We start from the raw sequence: 10459 nt of genomic DNA, 5'->3' as shown, positions 1-10459 counted from the left end.
AAGTATTGACTATGCTGGCAAAGGTAAGCAAAGACAAGCTACAATTCTGTAAACAAACAGTCGAATATTTAGGTCGAGTGTTAGAAGGAACGAACAAAAAAATTTCACCAACCCACATTGAAGTCATCCTAAAGGCACCTCAACCCCAAACAGTAAAACAAATGTTATCCTTTCTGGGAATGGCAGGGTTTAGCCGACCCTGGATATGCGATTTTGCATCTCAAGTGCAACCATTGAGAGATCTAATTAAAGCTGCTGATCGAACTAAACCTAACTCCCTTCTTACCTGGACACCTGAAGCATTAGCTTCATTTAACTGTATTAAGACAGCGTTGGCCACAGCGCCTGCTCTAGCCAGTCCTGATTATACCAAACCGTTTCAATTATACGTGTCAGAACGACAAGGATTTGCTTCTGCCGTACCAACCCAAGCTCAACACGGAATGGGCAAACAGCCCATAGCATATTATAGTGCTGCCCTCGATAATATTGAAAAAGGGATGCCCCCCTGTTACCGTGGTCTTGCAGCAGCTGCATTTGCGTATGAAAAAGCATCAAGTATTACCATGGGGCATCCAACCACACTATATACTACTCATGCAATACACGCGTTACTAACTAGTCAAATGTTTGTAATAACTAATGCTAGACGCTCAGCATATGATGTAATTTTATCCGCGTCTGAATTAACCATTGAACGATGTAAGACTGTAAACCCGGCTAGCTTAATGGTGCTGCCAATAGACGGAACCCCTCACGATTGCTCAGATGAGTCTAATAAATTTGTTAAAGCCCGACCTGATTTAAAAAAACCAACCACTAAAAGAAACAGAGCAGGTATTCTTTGTAGACGGATCATGTTTCCGAGACCAATGTGTAAATAAAGCTGGATACGCTGTAGTGTCCCTATCTGCAGACACTAAAACGTATCAGGTCGTTTCCTCTGCTTTCATCCCTCAGCCATGCTCTGCTCAACTGGCGGAAATTAAAGCATTAACAGCCGCTTGTAACCTCGGCGCAGGAAAAAGGTGCACCATATATACTGATTCATCATACGGATATGGGGTAATACATGTTTTCGGAACAATATGGGCGCAGAGAGGATTTTTGCGTACTGACGGGTCGCCAATTTCCCATGGACAAGCAATATCTGACCTCTTACATGCTATGACACTCCCATCAAAATTAGCTGTTGTAAAATGCCGTGCCCACAAGTCAGACGGGTCATTTGTTTCACAAGGCAATGCTGCAGCAGATGAACCTGCAAAGAAAGCAGCCTTAGGACCTACTTGCAGTATGGTTGCAGTAATTGCAGAAGACGTAGAACCGTGTGACACAGAATTACCTTTAAAAACCATTGCAGAAATGCAAAACTCAGCCCCTGCATATGAAAAAGCAATTTGGATAAGGCGCGGAGCAAAATTTGACCAAGATACTAATATTTGGCGTAATTGTGAAGGACTTTTTGTAGCACCTGCGTCATACCTTCCCATGTTAATAAAGTCCGCGCACGGAATTGATCACTGCGCCAGGGGGGAAATCCTGCGAACAATACGCTCAGAATGGTGGTCTCCTTATCTTGCTAGCCAGGTCGATAACTATCTATCAATATGTGAAATCTGTGGTCAATATAACATAAGAAAAGCATCAACAACACCTCTAGGACATATTCCTCAACCTATGGGCCCATTTAGACACTTAATAATGGATTTTGTAGACATGATAGAGCGCAAAAGTGGAAAAAGATACATTTTAGTAGTGGAATGTTCCAATGGGCTAATTCCAGTAGGAAATGCCTCTAAGCAATGTGAATCTGTAATGGATACCCGTAACACCCTAATCGCGACTAGCACTATATGTAATAGGAAATTAGACTACTCATGCACGGATTCAAGTAAAGCCTTTTTAATAATACCAAGCTTACACAGGGGTACCCGACCGCTAGCTGATATCTTTTGGTATTGTGGAGAAAACCAGGTGCATCAAACATTACCAGATGGATGGTATGGTTGTTGTGCACCTGTATTGTTAGAAGGTAAAGTGCAAATAATACAGTTTGACTGGTCCAGACTACGACACGAACGCGTCACTGATGATTGGACGCAATACTTACTTACAGACAATACTAGCGTCTTACAAATTCAAAAATGGGCACCTGATCCAAATGTTAAAATCGATTGGTCTGGAACTCCAGTAGGGATTCCAGAGGAACACATTATAATGGATATGACAGGAACAGGACTCACAACTGGCATATTTCCCTGGTTTTAAATTGTACGTAATACTAAATGGATTAATTATGTAAGGTACAATCAACAACGATTTATCAATTATACTATCTCTGCTTTAGACTTGGTTAAAGGACAATTGCATGCTACCACACTCATGGCAGCACAAAATCGATTTGCCATAGACATGATGAGAGCCCCAAATGAGGGAGTATGTGAGTTAATAGGAACCTCATGCTGTACACAAATCCCCCTACACACTGGCCCACATGGAGCTCTAACGTTAGTTTTTGAAAGAATGAAAGCCCTACGAGATGAACATGTAAAAAATACTATTGAAACACATACAAGATGGACACCATGGTTCTTCTTAACTGACTGGAAAGCATACTTAATCAGAATAGGTACCATGATAGGAATAATCCTATTAGCCACATTACTAATAATCTGTTGTGTTATACCCTTAATAAGAAGGTTAATTAGTAAACTCAGAAGTACTTTGCTAGGACAATACGTAATGTCAATACATGAAACGGAAACGCATGAATTACATGAATCACCTATTGAACATAGCTATGAAACCATACCTAGTGAGAGGACTAGCATGGTCATGGAAAGAGTAGAGGAAAGCACACTGTATACAAATAACATAACTGTATAACTGTATAACCAGTAAACAAATAACCATGTAGATATACATATAAAAGAATTTTCACACATATAGACAAAATATTGATGGAACTATAAACCTGATGAAATGTAAACTCTTGATTGAACTTGTGAACTTTTATTATGAAATTGTTTAGTGTGTATGTAGTTTAGTGTGTGCAGGACCAGAACTTTATCATGGCGACAGGAGGCAGAGACTGCCATCTCACTGTTAACATGTTCATACATGAGTTGATCCACAAAGAATGCCAAAATGTGGGAGGAGATGCCATATGCTACGTCTGCCAACAAGCAAGACTACATCGCTCTGACACAAGTTTTGCACCTTGGAGAGGACAATACACACCGGATCGTAGCCTTACAGAGTTGAAACAATGGACTACGGTGCATGAGCTCCTTCGGCCTACTGAACTCCTACTTGACTTTGTAAATCTAATATTGAATCGAGACACGTGGGTAAACCGTAAGACTGTAACAAGATACTTCATAAAGACCACTCCTGAACTATGCCTTACCACAACTCAATGGTACTGCTTACGAACAGTATCTGTCTCTGAATATTATGAGACAGAAAATTATCAAGTATACTAAATCTCGGAAGACATTCGTCAATACCTGACATTTAACGTTTCTCAATAACTCTGATCTGTACTATACCAATAAAAACAAAGCGGACTATGGATGCATAAAAAACATTTGGTCAATGCACGTAAGCAACTTGCCAACCTGGATGCATAAACGCTATCGTCGCTACCAACAATATCGTAGTCGGCAGGAACCATGCCGACTTTAGAAACCATAAACTCCTGGTCCATAAAAAAAAAAAAATTATATATAAATGTAAATTCACTGTAATCAAGTTAGGTATTAATGATTTTACTTTATAATCATTTTTTGATTTTTGTCTTAATGTTTTATTTTGAATATTTGATATCTGATATTTCGTTTTACAACTGATTATGTGCTACAATGATCTGTAGTGTTCATTACTGTTGCGTCCTCTGACCAGATGCCAATGCATTGTCGAGTGCTAAGCCACTGGCAGGGTAGGAATTTTTCCTCAAATTTAGTCCATGAGGTTTTTTCGCCTCCCCCTGAGCAGAGAACCTAAAATTAGCTATAATTTCTCCTGATTACAAGGCAGAGACCACAAGGTCTATCCGAGAAAGGGAAGAAAAAGTAGCAATTGTTAAAGGTATCAATTCTATCATAAATGTGTTTATAATCTAGAACGTGTTACTAGAGCTCCTCCTTAATCATGGAATAGGCGGGAATGTGGAAAAATTGAGTAAAGCCATATTCATGGCTTTCAGGGGGAAATGTGGAAAAAAATTATTGAACTATAATTGAAGTTGAGTGGAAGGTACCAAATACTCAGAAGGCCTTAGTTCAAGAGGCCTTAATCCTCGCAGCCTGCACGACAAATTGAGTAAGTTAGAAAAACATGCAGGCAGAAGGCAGGAGTTAGATAATAGAGCAATAAGATAAGAAAACTAACATCAGGAAAAATAATAACCTGTAATCTTTAATAATTATACTAATAATATTTACTACGTTTACGCTTAAGATGATTAACGATGGTTGGGTAATGTAAATTAAAGAAAATGTGCAAAGTGTGACCCAAGAACAACCCGTACACACAGAGTGCAAGAAGTTGTGCAACTTTATTGGAATGGAAAATTCAGAAAGTGCAGGCAGTGATCCAAAATATAAAAATAAACTTTCGGTTCTGCTTTAATTGGGACAAAGTGCAAAAAAGCCAGACTTCTGCTTTGAAAAACAGATAAACAAGATCAGATTTATCAAATTGTTAAGAAAATATAAGAAGTATATCAGGTGAAGTAAAAAGTAGATCACTGATCTTCAGCGGTATCATTATCCTCGCCCATCAGAGCTCGAATCAGACGCAAATGATGACGATTTGGGTAAGGGAAGGTGTAGCCACCTGCTCCCAGAAGGAATCTTAGACGAGAAGATGTACGAGAAGAGTGCTGCCTGCGAACTAGAACAATAAGAAAATCTGAACAAATGTACTTTGCACATATTAAAAAACAATATAACAAAACAAAGCATACTGCAACATGCACAACTAAAAAATTAATTATTACTTTACCAACCAGTAACCTAATTGAACTAATATTGTAATATACACAATAATAATTTATATATATGTATACATGTAATCACGTAATCTTGATTTTAAAAGTCAAGATTAAAGTATTGAAAGTCATTTCAATACTTTAATCAGATTTAAGCTGATTAAATATACCTCAATGCTTATCTCAGTTAAAATATAAGGGAAAAAAATCATTAAAATAATCTGTTAAATTAATTAGTTATAAGCATAATCTAAATGAATAACCAGAACATATGTTAAAGTACTAATAGACAAATAATTTCTATAAATGTCTCTAGAATAGCTAAAGTCTCTAAAATATATAATGGACAGTTAAAAAAAAATAAGACAAAATATACTGTGATGAGAATAATAAAAAATTAAATATAATTATGAAAATAGAATACTTACACATCTTGATGAGGAAATTTCAGAAAAATTGATTGCGGCTTCAACAAAACCTCAAGTCACCAGCGGTGGTCAATGGTCTGGTCAAGAAAAAGGAACAAACCAAATTTTCTCCAAAAAAGGGAAAGCATAAGACTTCGTAGGCCCAGACTTAAATAAATATGAGATGAAAAAAAAAAAAGGAAAAAGGGAGATTACGCAATTGGGAGGCGCTACATCAACCTAACCTAGGCAAAATTGGCTTACATCTCATAAATATTAAGTGATTTCTTGACTTAAGGAGGAGCAAACAATGATGTAAGTGTTAAATGAAGGTATATAAACCATGTAAAATTAGGGAAGTTAGAGGAGGTGAGAGATAGACAGCTTCGCAGTTTGTCGGTTTGTCTTTTGTCTGGCTGGCCCAGTGCTGTCCATTAACTTTTGGCTGCAATAAACTCTTTTGCTATTTCAGTGCTTGAGTAGTTATTGATTTGGCTTTGGAAAATTGGTAATTGGCATAGTAATACAAAAAATTTGCCACGACAACAGTGGTGAGACCAGCAATGCTCTACGGCTTAGAGACAGTGGTGCTGAAGAAAAGACAGGATGCAGAGTTGGAGGTAGCAGAGCTGAACATGTTTTGGACATGTTCAGAGGAGAGATTGTGAATATATCGGTAGAAGGATGCTGAGGTTGGAACTGCCAGGCAGGAGGTCTAGAGGAAGACCAAAGAGGAGATTTATGGATGCAGTGAGAGAGGACATGAAGTAAGTTGGTGTGAGAGAAGAGGATGCAGAGAATAGGGTTAGATGGAGGCAAATGATTCGCTGTGGCGACCCCTGAAAGAGAACAGCCGAAAGACAAAGAAGAAGAAGGTTAGACGACGGGAGTAAAATGCGCATGGATGCATCTTGTTGTCTTGTGTGGACCTTTGGGAGAGGATCCCACCAACCCCGGTATTGGAGGCGTCAACCTCCACCACAAACTGAAGAGATGGGTTAGGGATAGTGAGGATGGGGGCAGAGGTAAATCTTTGCTTGAGCCTAGCAAAGGCTTGATTGGCTTCCTTATTCCAGCGGAACCAGGTCTTTGTGGAGGTTAGAGAGGTCAGGGGAGCCGTGATGGAGCTGAACCCTTGTATGAAGCGGCGGTAAAGGTTGACAAACCCCAGGAACCGTAGGAGGTCTCGCCGTGAGGTTGGTGTGGGCCAGCTAGTGACAGCCTGGACCTTGGCTGGTTCCATCTCCAACATGGACGGGGAGATGATGAACCCCAGGAAGGTGGTGGAGGATGTGTGGAACACACATTTCTCTGCTTTGACATAGAGATTGTTCTCTAAGAGTCTCTGGAGAACCTGACGAACGTGGTGACGATGTTCCTCCAATCCTTGAGAGAAAATTCAAATGTCATCCAGGTAAACGAATACAAAGGAATTGAGGAAGTCGCAGAGAACATCATTAATCAGGAATTGGAAGACAGCAGAAGCGTTAGTGAGGCCGAAGGGGACCAACAAATATTCATAATGTCCCGTAGGGGTGTTAAAGGCTGTCTTCCTTTCGTCTCCCTCACGGATACGGACAAGGTGGTAAGCATTTCGCAAGTCAAGTTTCATAAACGTGTCGGCCCCCTGGAGCAGTTCTAAGGCGGTCGCCATGAGTGGAAGTGGATAGCGGTTCCTGAAGGTGATTTCGTTGAGGCCCCTGTAATCTATGCATGGACGAAGGGACCCGTCTTTCTTTTTTACGAAGAAAAAGCCTGCCCCCGCAGGGGAGGAGGATGGGCGGATGATTCCGGCAGCGAGGGCCTCTGTGATGTAAGTGTTCATAGATTCTTTCTCTTGGCAAGACTAGGAGTACAGTCGGCCTTTGGGCGGAGAGGTGCCTGGGAGAAGGTCGATGGGGCAGTTGTACGGGCGATGAGGAGGAAGCGACATGGCTCGGGTCTTGCTGAAGACCTGCTGGAGATCGTGATAATGAGCGGGGACGTTGGAGATATCTGGGGTGTACTCGGCCTTGGTGGTAGTAGGGAGTGTAGGGAGTGCAGAGTGAAGACATGACGTAGCGCAAGAGGGGCTCCAACCCGTGATCACATGTTTGATTCAGTTAATCTGGGGACCATGAAGAGCTAGCCATGGAAGACCGAGGACTAAGGTGGCGTGGGACTTGTTAATAACGAAGAAGGAGATTGAGCTTGGACGGACAGGGGGTGATCCAATGGTGTGCAGGGAACCCACAACGCCTTGGTCGTCGCGGAGCTGATCAGATTCCGATCCGAGCCAGAGTCGATGAGCACCTGGATGGGGTGAGGCTGGCCGCTGATGACTAGTGTTACCGAGAGCAGTGGGCGTGGTTCTGGGAGTTTATCGGGAAGAGCACCCTCTAGGGCTCCCAGTCTGACTAGAGGGCACCTTCTTTTATCAGGCGGTCCCTCAGCATGTTACCTGAGCCCCCGCAGTAGAAACAGGCTATTTCTGCCCAGCTGCATAGGCTTCTCCTGATTAATCTGCGCGTGAGGAGAGGAGGGATGGGGCAACCTGGGGGGTGAAGGTCTTCTGGTGGGTGGTGGCTTCCGGGTTGGCTGCCTTGAGCGAAGACGCGAGTCAATCCTCCCGGCGAGATCCAAGAGCTCGTGGAGGTTAGAAGGAAGTTCACGAGAAACTAACTCATCCTTGAGTGCCTCCGACAGATCTTCCAGGAAGACGTCAGCGAGTGCTCTGGCGTTCCATCCACTTGAGGCAGCTCAAGGCCTGAAACTCGATGGCATAGTCATAAGCAGAACGCGACCCCTGGCGGAGGCGTAGTAGCTTGGTGCCTGCCTCTCTGCCGACGTGAGATCGGTCAAAAACCCTTTTCATCTCTCCAAAAAAGTCAGCAAAAGTGTCACAACATGGGTCATTTGCGTCCCAGAGGGCCGTGCTCCACTCCCGGGCCCTACCTGTGAGAAGAGTGATCACGTAGGCAACCCTGGATCTCTCCGAAGAAAAGGTGGAGGCCTGTAGTTCAAAAATCAGAGAACATTGTGACTGGAAGGACCTGCATGTACCTGGCTCTCCGCCGTAAGTGGGAGGGGCTGGCAGGCGTGGCTCTCGTGGAGGGTCCATGGACCGTGCTACAGGCATCTGGAGGTGCTGCATTTGGGCGGTGACGTCACTGAGCGTCTGTCTGGTAGTGACCAGTTCCTCCTGATGTTTACCAAGGAGAGCGCCTTGATTCTCCAGCGCCTGCCTCATCCTGTCTAATCCTGCTGGATCCATATGTCCAGATTATTCTGTCAGGAGTGGTCACGAAGAGGCGTGATGTCCGTCGGTGCGCAGAGGCGAATCCAGACGCAGGTGCAGGAATGAGGCGTTGACTGGTCGAGGATGAGTGAGAGCGTGCAGAGAAATCCCCTGGCGCTAAAATCGTGCCGCGAGCGTGACGCTGGGTCGAAGTCAGGGAGAGAGCGCGTTGAATAGTGGGTCAGGAAATCTGTCAGCGTGGTGTTTGTGCTGGAACGTGAAAATAAGCTGTAGTCGTGGAAGCGCGCATTGGATCGTGAGCCGTGAAGTCCGTCAACGTGGTGTCTGTGCCGAGACGTGAAGATAAGCCGTAGTCGTGGAAGCGCGCGTTGGGTCGTGAGCCATGAAGTCCGTCAGCATGGTGTCTGTGCCGAGACGTGAAGATACGCCGTAGTCGAGAGAGCGTGCGTTGGGTCGTGAGCCGTGTAATCCGTCAGCGTAGCAAACAAATCAGAATCAAAAGGCGAGGAGAAGAAAAACGAGAATCGGAAACAAAACTTGGCAACGTGAAGACTATCAAAGTAAACGCGAGAAAGCTGGTACGAGAGTACCAGAGTAACAGAGACAGAGTAATCTGGCAAAGATCCAGTGCACTGCGCTTCTTTATAAGCACAGAGAAATCAGCGCTGAACGGGAAACCAGTGTGCAAGCGGGGCAGAGCGGGGGCGTGGAAGTGACATGACAGCGTGGGAAAATAAGGGCATGTGATGAGGAGCTTGACAGCTTGAAAACGGAAATGTCAACTGACAGGAGCGGTCTTAGATCAGCGCAGAGCGCTGAGAGCATGACATTCTGTGAATGTATAGGTAAGAACAGCTGATTCACACCGGGGGAGGGTGCGATAACCCAGGATTAATAGGAATAAGAGGCCCTTGCATAAATATTATTTAGTAGAACAACATTCCTCCGCGCTCGGGAAAACGTTTTGGTGTGGTTGAGCACTGGTTAGACTGTAGGAAATGTAGGAAATTATGAAGGAGAATTTTTATTTAGAAAAAAAATTATTAAAAAAATGAACCTGCGTCTATTTATATAGAAGTTTTCAATACAAATCTTACATTCCCCTTGTTAATATTTTAACTATTAATTTTACTGTTTTAGCTATTACTATTTCATTTACTTCCAAATAACATTAAAACAAGAATAAAACATTTAATATATATTGTTGACTACATTTGGGCTGTGTAACGAGTTTGATTTTTTAGTGCACCATAAAGCACGGACTCGAGGCAGGGTCTTACGGAAAAAAATGGAAAGAAATGGGTTAAAGAAGTGAGGATGGAAAGGAAGGAATGTGCACGTGCAGGTTTGGTTGGCATGCGGGCACGGCCTGGTGAGCGGTGGGCTGCGGACAGAGTGGCAGCGTGGGCCCGCGAGGACAGCAGCTCCAGCAGCTCCTGCCTCTGTCCCCTCGCGCTGACTCTGCTCTTCCGCGGATGGCCGGACCGGCTCCTCCCATCTCTCGCTACGTTTGAAGTCCCTGGGGCACATTCCATTTGCCCCGCTTGCAACTTCCGCATTGTTGTGCGCGCGTCGCACTCGCACCGTGTAGTAAAATCCACTGTAACCTAACAAACCCAGAGTGTTTTATAGCGCGGAGTGCAAGCCCTGGATCATTAGCAAGGATAGCTCACCAGCAGTGCTTAATTCCGCCACCCCGCTTCTTCGCATATCTGAAGGGGAGATTGCCTAACTAGTGAGCGAGGAGTGATATTGATTTGGGCGCACGCCGTGAAGGCTAAAAAATCTATTGTCCTTAAAAATGTAACAGATGAGGAC

General features: G+C 43.6%; 1 long non-coding RNA gene across 1 annotated transcript; it reads right to left on the bottom strand.

Moving 5' to 3' along the window:
- Positions 1–4542: 4542 nt before the first annotated feature.
- Positions 4543–5823, bottom strand: LOC128542768 (uncharacterized). Its single transcript, XR_008365676.1, has 2 exons — positions 5425–5823; positions 4543–4899 (listed from the first exon to the last, which is right to left on the bottom strand). It is a non-coding gene; the product is annotated as an uncharacterized LOC128542768 (long non-coding RNA).
- Positions 5824–10459: the final 4636 nt, after the last annotated feature.

The sequence above is a fragment of the Clarias gariepinus genome, chromosome 15 (assembly GCF_024256425.1).
Source record: "Clarias gariepinus isolate MV-2021 ecotype Netherlands chromosome 15, CGAR_prim_01v2, whole genome shotgun sequence".
Classification (NCBI taxonomy): Eukaryota; Metazoa; Chordata; class Actinopteri; order Siluriformes; family Clariidae; genus Clarias; species Clarias gariepinus.
This window is presented reverse-complemented; position numbering and strand designations above follow the sequence as displayed.